Here is an 18,079-nt window from a genome sequence, read left to right on the forward strand (position 1 = left end):
TCAAAAATTTATCGTTTGGGATAATTTTTTTTTAAATGTTCTTTTCGGAAAAAATACAAAAAAAATTTTAAACTTTTTTTTTTCAATTAAATAAAAAAACAAAAAATTCTCGGCCCACTCCGGGATTAGTGGAGATGATTGCAGAATTGATTGAAGTTTTTGATGAGAGAAAAAAAGGGCGAAATTCGAAAAATCTCGAAAAACTGAAAAATTACAAAAAAAAACTTTAAAATTTTTTTTTAATTTTTTTCCGAAAAGTACATTTAAAAACATATTTTAAAGAAAAAAATCCCAAACGGTAAATTTTTGAAAAAGTTATAGCATTTTGAAAACAAAAACGGTGTTTTTTTTTAAATTCATAACTCTTTTTGAGTTGGATGAAAAAATTTGTAAAACTTCTGAAAAACGTCCTTCGTATGCTAGAAAAAGAAGAAAAACTTTCAGCCAATTCTAAAGGGGTCGGGTTCAAAAATGGTCGAAATGGGATGGAATACCCCATATACAGAGATACGAATGTATTATCAGTCGAACAGTTAAATAGGTGGATGGTGTCATTATTCCGATGTAAATTGTCCCTGCCAAAATCGTTGGTTCATGTGTTCCATTTTTGACGATTGGAGTATTTTAACGATCACTTTCTCCAGCTCTCGCTTTGCTTGTGAGTTAGGTTAGGTTAGGTTGAACTGGCCGGTCCATGAAGACCTCACGTAGACTGAATAAGTCCCTAGTGTTACCAAAAGTTTGTTTTAACGACCAAACTTAAAAACCCTATCAAAAACCAGAACCTATGTTATAAAATAACTCCGTCCTCTTTGCAAATACTAGAAGCTTCCTAGGATTTAAGCCACTTGCTGCTTCTAGATCTGCCAACTGTGTTACTCCTAATAGCTGGAGTCTTAGCCTGGCAAGCGCAGGGCAAGAGCACAGAACGTGCTCGATCGTTTCCTCCTCCAGCCTGCACTTCCTACATCTGCCGTCATGGACCAAGCCTAATTTAAAGGCATGTGACGCCAGAAGGCAGTGTCCAGCCAGAATACCCGTGATGAGTCTACAGTCCTCTCTTTTTAATGATAGAAGGAACTTTTTTGTCTAAGGTTGTAAGACCTGCACATAATCTTCGACACTTTACAGGCCAGCGCTTGAACCCACGCCTTTCCTGCTTGGTCGATAATGTGCACCTCTCGACTTCGCTTAATTTCGTCCAAACTAATTGGGACGTCTACGGAGCAAGCTTCAAAGAATGCGCCCTTTTTAGCTAATTCATCGGCTTTTTCATTCCCACCTATTCGCATATGCCCTGGGACCCAATATAGATGGATGCTTCTCCCTGTCCCGATTCTCTCCGGGGACTGCTTACACTATAACACGCATTTAGATTCTGTGGTATGCGAGATTATTGCCTTAATTGCTGCTTGGCTGTCAATATAAAAGTTAACACGATTGCAGCTTGGGCTACTTTCTTCCAGGGTTTCTACTTCTTTGGTTACGGCTACTATTTCTGCTTGGAAAACGCTACAGTAATCCGGCAGCCTGTATGATCTGTTTATTTCCGGATCAGCACAGTATACAGCAGACCCTACTCCTTCCACTACTTTGGAACCATCTGTGTACACATGTATCGCCTCGTCCGCCATTTGAGCACCCTTGCGCCATCCGCCCACCTCTATTGTGGCCTTAAGATCGCCCTCGAAGCACAAATAGGGAATCAGGTAGTCTGTTCGCCTTGTGATTGATGAAGCTATACTAATATGGTCGTATGGTCGGTGCTCAAGCTGCCCCGAGGCACCAAGCCTGGTTGCAGTTGTTAACGCTATGTTCTTTGCTAAAAGGTCTACAGGTGGAATGTGCAGAATGGCATACTGTGCAGCTGTCGTCGTTGTTTTCAGGGCTTCCGTAATGCTAAGCATTGATATTCCGCATACCCCCTCTAATTTTTTGAGGTAGGTTGCTTTTTGTGTGGCTTTCCACCAAACAAGTACTCCATAGTAGAGGAAAGGGCTTACAATCGCTGTAAAAACCCAATGAGAAACAGAGGGCGATAAGCCCCAAGTACGCCGCAGCATTCTTTTACATGCATAAAGTGCCGTTGAAGCCTTCTTCACCCTCTTCTCCACGTTGAGCTTCCATGGCAGCTTACTGTCTAGGATGATTCCTAGATACTTTGTGCAAGGTTTCTCCTGTAGGGTCACCCCTCCTAACTTAGGTCTGATCCAACTTGGGACCTTGTAACTCTTTGTAAACAAGACCATATCCGTCTAATCCGCGTTGACTTTCAACCCGACATTTGACGCCCAGGTATGAATATCCTGAAGCGCCCGATCCATCAAAGAGCTAACCGTTGGATGACACTTTCCACTTATGACAATTGCAACGTCATCCGCGTAAGCCGTAAATTTTACGGGTCCCTCATCAAATCGCCCGAGAAATTGGTTGATGACCAGCGTCCACAGCAGAGGTGATAGCACCTCTCCCTGCGGCGTTCCCCTGTCCACTGATTTCGTGGCCTCGTACAATCCCCATTGTGATGTAATCTTCCTGCAATTCAACATGCAGCCGATCTATTTGGTTAAGGCTGGATGTACTTTAATGTAATTAAGACCATCCATAATCACCCATTTAGAGACATCACTGAAAGCTCCGGCAATATCTAAGAAGACTCCTAGAGCATATTCCTTATATTCTCTACGCTTATTACCACCCAATGTAATGCGGTGTCTACCGACTTGCATTGTTGTACGCAGGTTGTGTTGCGGAGAGCAGCTTTTCATCCAACTTGGACTTTATGTACACATCTATAAGCCTCTCAAAGGTTTTGAGCAGAAATGATGTTAAGCTAATGGGTCTATAATCTATGGCATACACGTGACCGATCTTTCCCGCCTTTGGTAGGAAAGCTATAGGAGCAGATCTCCAAGAGTGCGATACATGATTCAGTTTAATGCACCCATCGAATATCATTTTAAGCCATTCCACGACCGCGCTACTTGAGACTTGTAGCATGGCCGCGAATATACCATCGGGGCCCGGCGATTTAAACTTAAAAAAGTCTTCACTGCCCACTCAATCTTGTTATCGGTCACCAAGCCCGGCACTATCCGCTCCGTGATCGAAGTGTGAGTGCAGTCTGCTGGCTCTTCTAAACCATCTCCCGATGGGAAATGTGTATCGAGAAGCACCTGAGGGGATTATTCATTATTACGTGACCATTCCCCGTTCTCTTTCTTTATTAGTCCCTGGACTATATTTCGTTTTGCTAGGACTTTTCTAAACAGTGCTGTTTCGCTGGAGCACTTTATGTGCGTACAGCATCTCTTCCATGAGATTCTCTTCACCCTGGAAATTTCACGCTTTTAGATCCTCAGTAGATCCCTGTACTCGTCCCCACACGCTTGGCTTTCCGCGCTCATTGCTAGCTTAAACATTTCTTTTACCTGTCTTCTTAGAAAACTCAGCTCATTGCTCCACTATGGCGGTTTTGCTTTTCCTCTGAATCTTCTTAGAGGGCAAGCTTTGTTATACGCAGTCATAAGCTTCCTAGTTAGGAATTCATTACACTCCTCAAGTTCTTCCACATTGGCAACCTCTTTGGGTTGTCCCAGTTTCGAGTCTACCTGTTTCTGGAATTTAGTCCAGTTTGTTGACCTATGGTTTCTAAAGGTTCCTCCCTTCTCTACCCACTTTGGGGAGATGGTGAAGCTGATAAACGCATGGTCGGAGAAGGATGGTCTATCAAGAACCATCCAATCATACCGTGATATATCACGTGCGGAGATCAGTGTAATATCCAAAGCATTGCTGGCTGTTGGACCAATGTATGTAGAGATATTTCCCCTGTTGGCTATCTGCAAATTGTTTTGCCGGATGTAACAAAATAGAGATTGGCCTCTCTCGTTCGTATCTGCTCCTCCACACGCATTGTGGTGCGCATTTGCATCCGCGCCTATAACCAACTGCCGTTTGCGCCCTTCGTCCTGTACTAGCCTCTTGCACTCCATCGGTGGAACCTCCGCTGCATAGGCCATGTAGCAGGATGCCAGGATAAATGCCTGCTTATTCCTTTGCTCAACGCATGGTATCCATACCTTAACTTTTGGTACCGTGGGGATTTGCGCTTTATCCACCACCTCAAACTGCGCGTTCGTGCCTTGCCTTTGGAGGATTGGAACCACTTCCTCCAGCCACTGCAAGCTCGCGATGTTGTCGCACGCTATCATCTTCACACCCTTATAACATCCCCCCGAATCAAAGGTTGGAAGGGGCGTACTTGGTTGTTCCCGCATCATCTTAAGCATTAAGCTAATAAGTTCCTTTTCTACAGATCTCCATCTTTCAGTAGTCATCTGTCCGAAAGGACTGCTACGATCAACCAGCGCCACAGTCGGTAACTGCTTTGCCACATCACTCATCTTCTCGGGAAAAGCCGGAGTCTTAGTGTTAACTCCCTTTGGCATCTCCGCGAAAGCCGGAGTCTTAGCTTTAACTCCCTTTAGCACCTCCGAGAAAGCCGGAGTCTTAGCGTTATCTCCCTTTAGCTTATTTCCTACTTCCGAAGTTGGAACTTCCCTCTGACTCGCAGCTTACGAGGTAGTTGCTATGTCACTATTGGGGCCCATCTGTCTTACAGCTTACATCAATATTTCCCGAGGTGGCCCGGTATCGGGAAGGCTCCGTTCGAATACAGCCGAATTCATCCCCTGGCTGCAAATCGTCCAATATGCACGGTCCGCATTACACCCTGGATTAGGGGTTGGCAATTCTTGGTCAACGATATCCCGCCGCCCTCCTATGAGGCGAAACGACGTAGATGCCAGTCCTAAACAACTCCGCCTCATAGTCGGGTGCTATGGAGATCGGCAAAGCCCTCACACCAACGACAAAGTGCCTACCCTAGTGAGGGTTTGCTTGTGAGTACTCCATGGGAATATTTTGGAAGTATCTACTCTTCCGTAAAGAATGTGGTCCAATTTACATGGCGATGTCCTGACAAATCGTTGGATCATGTGTTCCGTTTTTGACGTGTTGGAGTATCTAAAGGATTACCTACTCCAGCTCTGGCTTTTCTTGTGAGTACTCTATGGAATATTTACTTGGGAGTATTTTGAGAAATATCTACTCTCCCGAGGGTATTCCATGGAGTACTCAGAAACACAGTGAGAGCCGGAGTATGTGGTCCTCTCCTACCCTGCAAAAATCGAGAGTACTTCGTGCAATTTTATGTTCCATTTTCAGCATATTGGAGTACTTAGAGGATCACCTACTGCAGTTCTCGATTTGCTTGTTTGTACTCTATGGAGTATTTTGAGAAGTATCTACTCTCGCGAAGGTATTACATGGAGTACTCAGAAACACAGTGAGAGCCGGAGTATTTGGGCCTCTCCTACCCTGCAAAAATTGCGAGTACTCCGTGCAATTTTATGTTCCATTCCATCAGCATATTGGACTATTTAGAGGATCACCTACTGCAGTTCTCGCTTTGCTTGTGTGTACTCTATGGAGTATTTACTTGGGAGTATTTTGAGAAGTATCTACTCTCCCGAGAGTATTATATAATTTATTAAAAATAATAATAATTACGTAAATTACAATAAAAAACAACCTAAATCTAAAAATGGAGCTACATTTATAAACATCAATGTTTTTGAATTGTCTCCCAATGAAGGCATTAATAAATGCGTTAAGTTTGAATTGCGATATGGTATATGATCCTGTTTTTGCAACAATGCTAATATAACATTTGTGAGCTCCGATAGTGAACGATTTATATTTTTAGCTTCGTTCATACGTGTACTAGTTTTGGGTGACTAAGAGCCAGCTAAATCTACAAGATTTATCGTTCCGCATGATGTCTCATTTTTCTCGGCATGAAAACCAATAAGATCAATTTTTGTAACAGCATGAGAACGTGATGAACGTTCATTGCCTGCTGTTGTAGCCGTAGCACGATTCATTTTTGCCACATGCATCAAATAGCGTAAACGTGAAGCAGAGATTACAGTCTCCTGAGCTATATCTGACACATATATATCGTTCTAATTATGTTTAGCCATGCGTATTTCCATATCTTTCTTCGTTGCTCAGCAAATCATATAAGACTTCGTTATAGATTTCCAAAAATGTTACACGTATTTCATATTCCCAACGAAGACGTTTATAATTTTTAATGGAATCGAAAAGTAAATCGGCTGTGCGTGGAATCACTCCAACATTTGTCTGCACACCGTCCATTGTATATGTTTTTCCACTGCCGGTTTGTCCATAAGCAAATCTACAAATATTGTAACCATTCAAGGCACATTGTATTAAAGGTGACACCATCTCGAAAATGTCCTGTTTTGAATTAGGATGGAAGATTTGATCAAAGGAGAAAGTGTGCTCTCCACCTTTATTCTTATCGTATTTTTGTATTTCAACTGTGAATTCAGTAATATAATTCCATCCACATATTTCTTTATCTTCTTAAAAATCTAATGTCGGCCTTACACGACAGAACACGCGTATATTGCCACGCAAATCCATTATAGTGTTATTTAATTCTTTACGTTCCAAGTTTGCATGAAACAGTTGCTCCTTGCAGGCAGTCAAATCTTCATGTAACAATTCATTTTCGGTTGTTAAACGTGTGGATCTTTCGCGTAGCTATAGTACTTCATGAGTAAGTGTATCGTGGGTTTCTTTTAGAATCTGTAAGAAAAAAAACATATTAGAGTATTTTTAAAGTATTCCAACTTTGCATGCAAATATATCGACCTTATGTTCATGCATTATAAACTCCAATTCTTCCTTAGTCTTCACAAGTGAGCCCGTAACGGAATAAAATTTTAAATTTAAGGATTTCAGTTGCTGATTTAAACAATCACGCTCAGTGTAAAGGTTTTATAGTTCTTCTTTGGTTTTATATAACTGATCCTGTGGTTCTTCAAGCTGTTCTGGTAATCCATCTAACGAACCCATTTCTCACATTTCTCTTCATATTTTGCTTTAAGAATTTTATGTCTATCCAATAAATCATTATAACGCGCCTTAAAATCATAAGGCGGTATACGTTTATTAATTGGTTTTCCAGCACCTGTGATTGATATTGAGGAACTGGCGCTACTGGGTGTAGCTTTTTTGATATGGGTGGCAGCTTTCGTTGCTGTTGTCGTTGTCGCCGTGGTATTCGTCATAACAGCGCGTACGGTACCACTACCAGCAGCTCCTGCTCCAATTTGAGGTCATGTTGGTAATTGCCTTTTTGAAGATACTGTGATGGAAGCTATACGTGGTGGTCTCTTAACTGTAACATTTGAGTTGAATACAGAATGAATTTGTGTTGTGGCATTTGTAGATGCGCCTGTATAAGCATAGCGTGTTGTCTTGGCAGGTATGGGAGCAAGCGTCGTTTCTAGTCGTTTCATTTGTCTTATTTCCCTTATTTCACGACTGAGCGGCTTCGTCGCAGCTTGGCACGCGCCATGCCAGTGTAACATGCATATTGCGACCGAACGATGTCTAGTGATCCGGCACGTTCTTCAAGAGGAAATTGTATATTACAATGTAGTTATTAGTTCTCAAAATATAAAATGTTGTTTGCATACCTCTTCGTTGGTTCATTTGTTAAATCACGCGCCAAAGGCTGAAAATTATCCAGCGATTTGTGCGGTGATTCTCACAGGCGAGACAAACATTAAGCATGTTGGTGTTGAGTGTGGATAGGTACGAGTTTAATCTATAGACAGGCAAATAATACAGGTGTTTCAGCATTTATTGCGGGGTTCACTAAATGTTTATTAAAATAACTACTTCACCACTTCATGGATTATTTTGGAAACCATTGAGCATTTGCGCCTCAATTACAAGAGAAATATCGGATTGCACTTCTGTAAACCGTTTTTGATAAACCTTTAGCTTCCTGCTGCAGTACAATTGCGTCAAATAATTTCACTATGTGGGTTCACAAAGTCTCTTGCTTTTTATACTCAGTTGAGCAGAGCTCACAGAGTATATTAACTTTGATTGGATAACGGTTGGTTGTACAGGTATAAAGGAATCGAGATAAATATAGACTTCCATATATCAAAATCATCAGTATCGAAAAAAAATTTGATTGAGCCATGTCCGTCCGTCCGTCCGCCCGTTAACACGATAACTTGAGTAAATTTTGAGGTATCTTGAAGAAATTTGGTATGTAGATTCCTGGGCACTCATCTCAGATCGCCATTTAAAATGAACGATATCGGACTATAACCACGCCCACTTTTTCGATATCGAAAATTTCGAAAAATCGAAAAAGTGCGATAATTCATTACCAAAGGCGGATAAAGCGATGAAGCTTGGTACGTGGGTTGAACTTATGACGCAGAACAGAAAATAAGCAAAATTTTGGACAATGGGCGTGGCACCGCCCACTTTTAAAAGAATGTTAGAAGTTTTGCAAGCTGCAATTTGGCAGTCGTTGAAGATATCATGATGAAATTTGGCAGGAACGTTACTTGTATTACTATATGTATGCTTAATAAAAAGTAGCAAAATCGGAGAACGACCACGCCCGATCGTCTGTCCTTCCGCTCGGCCATTAACACGATAACTTGAGCAAAAATCGATATATCTTTACTAAACTCAGTTCACATAATTATCTGAACACACTTTGTATTCGTATAAAAAATGGCCGAAATCCGACTATGACCACGCCCACTTTTTCGATTTCGAAAAATACGAAAAATGAAAAAAATGCCATAATTCTATACCAAATACGAAATAAGGGATGAAAAATTGTAATTGCATTGGTTTATTCACGCAAAATATAACTTTAGAAAAAAACTTTGTAAAATGGGTGACACTTACCATATTAAGTAGAAGAAAATGAAAAAGTTCTGCAGGGCGAAATCGAAAGCCCTTAGGATCATGGCAGGAATACTGTTCGGGGTATTACATATATAAATAAATTAGCGGTATCCGACAGATTATGTTCTGGGTCACCCTGGTCCACATTTTGGTCGAAATCTCGAAAACGCCTCCACATATACAACTACCACAAATCCCTTTTAAAATTCTTATTAATACCTTTAATTTGACACCCATATTGTACAAACACATTATAGAGTCACCCCTGGTCCCCCTTATGGCGATATATCGAAATATAGAACTAATGTCCACTCCCTTTTAAAATACTCATTATCACCTTTCGTTTGATACTCATAATGTACAAACGCATTCTAGAGTCAACCCTGGTTCACCTTTATAACGATATCCCGAAAAGGCGCCCACCTATAGAGCTAAGGCCCACTCCATTTTAAACTAGTCATTAACACCTTTCATTTGATACCCATATCGTACAAACAAATTCTAGTGTGACCCTTGGTCCACCTTTATGGCGATATCTCTAAAAGGCGTCCACCTATAGAACTAAGGCCCACTGCCTTTTAAAATACTCATTAGCACCTTTCATTTGATACCCATATCGTACAAACAAATTCTAGAGTCACCCCTGGTCCACCTTTATGGCGATATCTCGAAAAGACGTCCGCCTATAGAATTAAGGCCCACTCCCTTTTAAAATACTCATTAACACCTTTCATTTGATACCCATATCGTACAAACAAATTCTAGAGTCACCCCTGGACCACCTTTATGGCGATATCTCGAAAATGCGTCCACCTATAGAGCTAAGGCCCACTCCCTTTTAAAATACTCATTAACACCTTTCATTTGATACCCATGTCATACAAACAAATTCTAGAGTCACCCCTGGTCCACCTTTATGTCGATATCTCGAAAATGCGTCCACCTATAGAACTAAGGCCCACTCCCTTTTAAAATTCTCATTAGCACCTTTCATTTGATACCCATATCGTACAACTAAATTCTAGAGTCACCCCTGGTCCACCTTTATAACGATATCCCGAAAAGGCGTCCACCTATAGAGCTAAGGCCCACTCCATTTTAAACTAGTCATTAACACCTTTCATTTGATACCCATATCGTACAAATAAATTCTAGTGTGACCCTTGGTCCACCTTTATGGCGATATCTCTAAAAGGCGTCCACCTATAGAACTAAGGCCCACTCCCTTTTAAAATACTCATTAGCACCTTTCATTTGATACCCATATCGTACAAACAAATTCTAGAGTCACCCCTGGTCCACCTTTATGGCGATATCTCGAAAAGACGTCCGCCTATAGAATTAAGGCCAACTCCCTTTTAAAATACTCATTAACACCTTTCATTTGATACCCATATCGTACAAACAACACATTCCAGGGTTACCCAAGGTTCATTTTCCTACATGGTGATTTCCCTTATTTTGTCTCCATAGCTCTCAACTGAGTATGTAATGTTCGGTTACACCAGAACTTAGCCTTCCTTACTTGTTTGTATTTAAATTACTACCATCTGCCCCAATTTCACTTCCTATTTGTGCACAAATATTATTTTTGCGCTGCATATTCATATAGCGTTCATTCTTTAGATCATAAAGTTCAGGGAAATTGCTTATTTGCAAAATTAACTGCTCTTCGTCAACCGATATATTTGTAAATATATATTTGAAAATGTCGTAGAAGTGCCGCGAGGTAACACACACCTAGCGACAGTGGACCAGCACGATGTGGCATTTTTGCCTAGTTGGTCAACTTGGTCGTGTCGTCTCGGGTCGTGTAGTACAACTGTCGCTAAATGTGCATGGTTCCATAAGAATAAATGGAAAGAATATTTTGTCAGAACGTGTCGTGCTGGTGCCGGTACATGTCGCGTCGTGTAATGTGAATGAATCTTTATGGAAGCGTGTTATGAAGCTGAGTTCATGGCAACGACCTTAGCCGTTCAAGAAACCACTTGCTTGAAACAACTGGAGAGAGAAATATTTCCAAATTCTTCAAAGACGATTTACCTTCATTGCGACAACCAAGGCGCAATAAAATTTGTTTGTAATAATGCATATTTATCGCGAACAAAATATATTGACATAAAGGTCAAATTTATTCACCAGCAAGTCATGCAAAAGTTAGTCAAACTGATTTATTTAAAGACGAACGAGATACCAGCAGATGTATTGACAAAAGCAACATCGCAACGGAAACTGGAATCCTTTTTTTAAATTTTTTTTCTTGAATAAAACTTTTGCGGCATTAAGCCATTTAAGCTAAATTATATTTTTAAATTAAAACAAAATAAATTGATAAGCCTTTTGAGTAGGAAGCTGTTTGGAAGCGTAATATATACACATTCATATATACATATGTACATATATAAGAATATAATTTTGAATTAATTTATGTAAGTATGTATATGAATATCAATTTAGGGAGAACATTGGAAGGTTTATACTGTTTTCACACAGAAACTTAATGATCTCATTTCACCTTCTAATGAAACCGTAAATTTTTTGCTTTCACACATAAGTAGCTGCTCGATTAGTATGAAGGATGAAATGTCAAGCGAATAAAATGACAATGCTATATGACACACAATGACAATTACTTTGACAAATGACATTTTTAAGCACTGAACACACAAAAAACTAAGAAACTGAACGCTTCCAGCAGAGTTGCACTGAGCTTTTAATTTCATTAGGCATTTGGTTAGACACTAATGAAATAATTATAGATTCGAATCTTGTATGGAAGATTGAGCTCAATAAGCGTCTTAATGTAGAAAAATGCCTTTATTATTCAATAAGCCATGTGTGTGAAAATAGTATAAGTAAAATTGAAATATCATTAATGTCAAAATGAAACCATGTACTATGAAACTGTCAAAAAGTCTCTGTTCATTTCCGGTAATGAAATCGATCTCTTACTTTGTCTCCCAAATCGTGCGGTCGCATTTAATTTTTCTAGTCGAATTAGGTAAATTCCCTGCGCAATCGGTAAATGTCTTTCACCGCCTCTATGGTGATATCTCGAAAAGGCGTTCACCTATAGAACTAAGGCTCACTCCCTTTTAACATACTCATTAACACCTTTAATTTGATACCCATATCGTACAAACACATTCTAGAGTCACCCCTGGTCCACCTTTTTGGCGAGATCTCTAAATGGCGTCCACTTATAGTACTAAGGCCCACTCCCTTTTAAAACACCTTTTAATACCTTTCATTTGATACCCATGTCAAACAAACACATTCCAGGGTTACCCTAGGTTCATTTTCCTTTCATATGTAATGTTCGGTTACACCCGAACTTAGCCTTCCTTCCTTGTTATATATATGAAATATAATGAATAATATGAATTTGAGCTAATTTCAAGAAATTTTTCATTCCGAATAGGTCTTGTATATTAAATAGTAGGATACTGATCAAATATCGACTAGCATGTCAACTGCTGTTACAATGATGCATAGACTGAGGAGTATGCCAACTGGTATGTTGATATTGAATAGACGAACTAGTTGGTATGATATATGTGTATGTTGCAACGAATTTAGCGAAATTCCCCTTACTACAAGCCTTCTGCTAAGGTTAGAATTGCTAAACTGTTGAATAAATAACTCCAATATTCAATAATGCAAAATTGTTTATTAGACTACTTTGAAAGTACTTCACAATAACACTTATACTTCACAACCAATAGCGTGCTTAAATCAAAGCTGATTGATTACACCTCAGCTTTCGCTGCTTTTATACTCTCTGCTGGCGCGACCACCCATTTCTTCTACAGTCTAGTAAATTCGCGAACTTCATGCTTGGTTACCAGCTATATATGTACATGTATATTTGTAGTTTGTAGTCTCTCTCATAGCCATATGCGTGTGCATATGTGAGTTCTACTTCGGCTGATGGTGAGTATCTCTCTGCTGCCTTGTATATACATATGTAAATTATGATTGATTTCTTTACGTAGATACAAGTGGCTGCTTAGTATCGAATTAGGGATGCTAGTATCACTTAGTGATGTGAATATTCGGCACACTGCCCTCCACCTAAGTCTGATCGTCCCGATCAGACAAATCGCTCGATCTAACCGCACCTATACTCTCCAAATGAAACACACTTCTATTTCGTGGTTTTTCAATGGTATTGATCCTCTTCACAACTTTGTTCGGACCTTCCCAACTGCACCAAAATTTTTAGTGGAACACCTTTCCGCCGGTGAGGGTTGTATAGCAGTACCAAATCTCCTTCTAGGAAACCTTCCGAATTATTGTTCTTGTCGTACCTGTGTTTCATCCTACTATTAATTTTCCTGGATGGTTCCCTCACACTCTGTTGTGTGGCCAATGAACTACTTCGCAGAGCTTGTTCTGAATGGATTGTTAGTATCGCCTTGACGGTTCACAGCAGTAATGGGCCCTGCTTTGATACTACCCTTGCGTTCTTTCAGGGAAATTTTTTCTCCGTTTTAGTGCGTCCATTTGGGTTTGTAAATGACAGTGTTTCTTTCACAGGTATCTTTGATTTTGCTTTGTTTGGCCCATTCGTTCCATCTACCTTTGCCCGATCGACTGCCTTTGACTTTGGTGGTCTTTGTCGAATCGCCTCCACCAGCACTCGCTTACTGCTTTCTCCAAACTGAAGTTGAGTGGTACATCCTTGTTCTTATAGCGCATATTCCTTCTTTGCATGTAATACGGATGTCATGGTCAACTAAGAAGTCCACTCCCAATATGACTTCATCAACAATTTCCGCCACAAATAATTTTTGTATGATCGTGACCTTTCCAATTAAGACCTCACATACCACTTCTTCTGGACTTGGTTATAATTGCCAGTGACCGTACGCAATCTTGCTCCGGGTAACGGCTTTACTCTTCTGTTGACCAAATCAGATCGGATGAAAGAAGGAAGATGCGCCCGTATCTACAGTCAGTACACCCTTCTTTCCATCCACATTTCCTCTGACGATAAGACTGCTCGATTTTCTTCCAACTTGCGAGATAGATATCACAGGAAATTCAATAGCTGGAGCTAGCTCTCGATCTTTACATCTGACTCGCTCTTGTTTATCTCCTCCAGCTTTGCGTTTACAACCAGCCAAGTTGGAACTATTTGGGTTGGTACTGCAATAACGTGCAATATGCCCTGTCTTTCCAAACTTAAAGCATTTGACGGTACCATCGTTTTTCTTCTGCTTCCCTGTTAATGCTTCCAAAATTGTGTCTACCCAGTCTGGCCTTTCCACTTCCACGCCATGAGCTTTGTATGCGGCTTACGCAAAAGTGAGCTGTTTCCTGAGTCAGTGCATGCGATACCGTTTCACCAAATGTTAGTTTTGGATTAGCATATGTAGCTCGTTTCGTTTCCACGTCTCGTGTGCCATTTATGAAACTCTGGATTTTTACCCTCTCGGTGTATTCCACGGGTGCGTCCGCATTTGCTAGAGCGGCCAGCCTTTCTACATCCGACGAAAACTCCTGCAGAGTCTCATTCACTTTTTGGTAGCCGTTTTGCAACTCAATTTGATATATCTTGTATTCGGTTCCGTATCGTCGTTCTACAACAGCCATCTATGCTTCATAGTTATTCCGCTCTCCTTCGGGAATCGTCTGTAGGATTTCGGCTGCTGGCCCCTTCAGTGCTACGAATAGAGCTGCAACTTTATCTTCAGCATTCCAGTTGTTCACTGCTGCGGTGTTTTCAAACTGTAATTTTTCCATATTAGCAAATGGTATTTTTAACACGGCGATGTCCTGGGAAATATCAATTGCCAGTCTCTGCATCAGCATCATACCAATTCACAACACCAACATCGTACCAGATGCCATACTAGTCAGCATAACCATCAGGGTCATACCAATTAACATACTAGTCAGCCTTTGCGCCAGTATTATACCAGATGGCATACTACTTTTATATACATCAGTATCATACCAATTAGCATACTAGTCAGCCTTTGTCCCAGCATTTTACAGGATGGCATACTAGTTATTATATACATCAATATCATACAAATTGACATACTACACCTTTTCCAGTTTAAGTTCAGAATATTACAATTCAAGTTCAGAATTTCCAATTTAAATTCAGAAATTTAAAATTCAAGTTCAGAAATTTACAGTTCAGGTTCAGAGTTTCCAATTCAAGTACAACTCAAGTACAGGAATTCCAATCTAAATTCAGAAATTTACAATTCAAATTCAGAAAGTTACAATTCAAGTTCAAAAATTCCAATTTTAGTTCAGAAAATTACAATTCAAGTTCATAAAATTTGTCAGGAATTTTTTCTATCATGCAATTGTAATTAAAGTATGTAACATGGTAAATGTTAGCGCTAATAATCTGATTCAAAGATATGAAGGCCTACTATCTGTTAAAAAAGCATTGGACATCTTAACTCGCTTAAATCAATTGATATTTGAAATGCAATTTTCTGGACTTGAATTGTAATTTTCTGAACTTGGAATGAAAACTCTGAACTTGAGTTGTAATTTTCTGAGCTTGAATTTAAAAATCTGAGCTTGAATTGAAAAATCTGAACTTGAGTTGTAAATTTCTGAACTTGAATTGTAAATTTGAATTGGAAATTCTGAACTTGAATTGTAATTTACTGAACTTGAATTGCAATTTTTGAAATTAAACTGGAAAAGGTGTAGTTAGTGTATTCAACATACCGCGGGGGTGTCGGTCCCCTACCGAGCGCCTCCTCAGGTGGTGGATAGAGGAACGCTTCCCAAAAGACGGGAGGTATTGAGTAAATTAAGTACTCGGGGCGAACCAAAACAAGCAATCCAGTGGAAAAATTGGAATGTGTTGCTCTAAGGGCTAAAAACAAGCTAAAACAAGGAACAAAAAACACAAGGAAAGCTAGACGTCGAAAAGCTTCAATCACAACAGACTGCCAATGATTTCGCAACTCGACTCTCACACCTGCTCTCTGAGGGCATAACTCATCCTGAAGGAATACAGGAGCAGTGGGAGCATATCTCCAAAGCACTTCGTACCGCCGCCGAGGAAAAAATTGGTTACCAGCGGCCACGAAAAAACAACTGGTATGATGAAGAATGCCGCGTTGCAACCGAATGAAAAGACGCTGCCTACAGGGCTACGTTAAAAGCGAGCGCGACAAGAGGAGTGTGTGAACGCTATCGTGAGTTGAAAAGGGAAGCGAGACGCCTTTTCAGGAAGAAAAAAGCAGAAGCAGAAAGGCGTGAGTGCGAGGAGCTTGAGCTGCTAGCCACCAGGAATAACACCCGAAAATTCTACCAAAAAATACGGCGACAGACGGAAGGTTTTATGACCGGGGCAAACTCCTGTAGGAACGAAAACGGCGACCTTGTAACTGATGTCCAGAGAGTGCTTAGATTATGGAGGGAACACTTCTCTGCTCTCCTAAATGGAGGCAGCAATTCACCGCGCAGAGATGAAGAACCCGATCCTGCAATCGATGATGATGGAATATATGTCCCCCCGCCCGATTATGACGAAGTTAGAATAGCAATAACCAGATTGAAAAACAACAAGGCCGTGGGCGCTGATGGATTGCCTGCGGAGCTATTCAAGTTCGGCAGCGAGGAGTTGGTAAGGCGCATGCAGCAGCTTCTTAGCAAAATATGGGCGGACGAAAGCATGCCCGACGGTTGGAATCTAAGTGTTCTTTGCCCAGTCCACAAGAAGGGGGATACTGCAAAATGCACCAACTATCGTGGAATCAGCCTTCTTAATATCGCATATAAGGTCCTTTCAAGTGTATTGTGCGAAAGATTGAAGCACACCGTGAACCGGCTGATTGGACCTTATCAGTGCGGCTTCAGACCTGGTAAATCTACCATCGACCAGATTTTCACAATGCGCCAAATCTTGGAAAAAACCCGTGAAAAGAGAATCGACACACATCACCTCTTCGTCGACTTTAAAGCCGCCTTTGACAGCACGAAAAGGAGCTGCCTATATGCCGCTATGTCTGAATTTGGTTTCCCCGCAAAACTTATACGGTTGTGCAAAATGACGTTGAGCAACACCATCAGCTCAGTCAGAATTGGGAAGGACCTCTCCGAGCCGTTCGAAACTAAACGGAGTTTCAGACAGGGTGACCCCCTATCGTGCGATTTCTTTAATTTGATGCTGGTGAAAATTATACTAGCTGCAGAACTTAACCGCACTGGAACAATATACTATAAAAGCGTGCAATTACTGGCATATGCTGATGACATTGATATGATCGGCCTAAACACACGCGCTGTTAGTTCTGCTTACTCCAAGCTGGAAAAGGAAGCGGTAAAAATGGGTTTGATGGTGAATGATGACAAAACGAAGTACCTGCTGTCATCGAGCAAAGAGTCAGCGCATATGCGCCTTGGCAACCACGCTACTGTTGGCAGCCATAATTTCGAAATAGTAAAAGACTTCGTTTATTTGGGAACCAGCATCAACACTAGCAACAACATCAGCACTGAAATCCAGCGAAGAATCAATCTTGCCAATAAATGCTACTTTGGACTAGGTAGGCAATTGAAAAGTAAAGTCCTCTCTCGGCGAACGAAAATCGTACTCTACAAGTCACTTATCGTACCCGTCCTGCTATATGGGGCAGAAGCATGGACCATGACAACAGCAGATGAAGCGGCTTTGGGAGTGTTCGAGAGAAAAGTTCTTCGAAAGATTTATGGACCCTACGCGTTGGCGATGGCGAGTACCGAAGTATATTTAATGATGAGCTGTACGAGCTATACGCAGACATCAACATAGTCCAGCGAATTAAAGCGCAGTGGCTGCGCTGGCTAGGCCATGTTATGCGAATGAAAGATGATGCTCCGGCCAAGAAAGTGTTTCTATCGGAACCCGCCTATGGAAGCAGAGGTAGAGGGCGGCCCCCACTCCGTTGGAAGGACCAGGTGGAAAACGATTTAAACTCCCTTGGTGTGACCAATTGGCGCCGGTTGGCGGAGCGAAGGAGCGACTGGCGAGCCTTGTTGGACGGCCATAACCGTTTAGACGGTTAAGCGCCAATTAAGTAAGTAAGTAAGTAAGGTGGAAGGGCGATAGGATGCCGCCCTAATATACCCTATCAAGCATCCACAGGATCGAGACCAGTAAGATCCTGTTGACCAGAACTGGAAATATGATTATGAAATGATTGCTACGGGCTCGCGATGACGATAGGCTACTACCTTAATAAGCAAGGGTGACACCTTGCCGAAACGGCTGGTAAGTTAATATCGTCAC

The 18,079-nt window shown here is 41.0% G+C and overlaps 1 protein-coding gene and 1 pseudogene across 1 annotated transcript in view; both read right to left on the reverse strand.

Annotated features, from left to right (window-relative positions):
* Nucleotides 1-18,079, reverse strand: part of Ptp52F (Protein tyrosine phosphatase 52F) — a 2,268,497-nt gene that overhangs the window by 1,397,301 nt on the left and 853,117 nt on the right. The gene's annotated exons all lie outside the window — the stretch shown is intronic.
* Nucleotides 5,580-18,079, reverse strand: part of LOC137247320 (protein claret segregational-like) — a 30,944-nt pseudogene continuing 18,444 nt past the window's right edge.

The sequence above is a fragment of the Eurosta solidaginis genome, chromosome 3 (assembly GCF_040869045.1).
Source record: "Eurosta solidaginis isolate ZX-2024a chromosome 3, ASM4086904v1, whole genome shotgun sequence".
NCBI lineage: Eukaryota > Metazoa > Arthropoda > Insecta > Diptera > Tephritidae > Eurosta > Eurosta solidaginis.